The following is a 524-nucleotide window of genomic DNA, read 5'->3' on the forward strand; positions in this document are numbered from 1 at the left end:
ACCACGTTTCATCTTTGGTCTCAGTTTTGTATTATTCTTCATCTTAGGAGGCCATTGAGCACGTTTCAGGGGGCTGGCCATTCGGCCATGCCTGAACCTCTTACTTATGTATTTTAAACGGTGGAGTTTCTGCACACCATAGATTAAGGGTGTGGAGCTCTGCTGTACCTCAAGTATTAATGCAATTCTATTGTCTTTTATTCAAATCCCTATTATTCTTATTCCAAGATATTTATTCGTACCCAAGAACATGATGAATGTGATGATAAGTAACCCTCATCATCATTCTCACTTATGAACGCACGTGAGTGACAACCACTTCCGTTCTACATGCAACAAGAGCTTGAATGTGTATCTCTTAGATTCCCCAACAGAATCTTCGTGGTATAAGTTAGATAGATGGCAGCATTTATGAGGATCCGGAAAGTCTCACCTTGTCTGTGCTATTCCGAGTAGGATCCTGGGAATCCGGAAAGTCTAACCTTGTCTGTGGTATTCCGAGTAGGATTCCGGTAATGAATGAC

The sequence above is a fragment of the Arachis duranensis genome, chromosome 3 (genome assembly GCF_000817695.3).
Source record: "Arachis duranensis cultivar V14167 chromosome 3, aradu.V14167.gnm2.J7QH, whole genome shotgun sequence".
NCBI lineage: Eukaryota > Viridiplantae > Streptophyta > Magnoliopsida > Fabales > Fabaceae > Arachis > Arachis duranensis.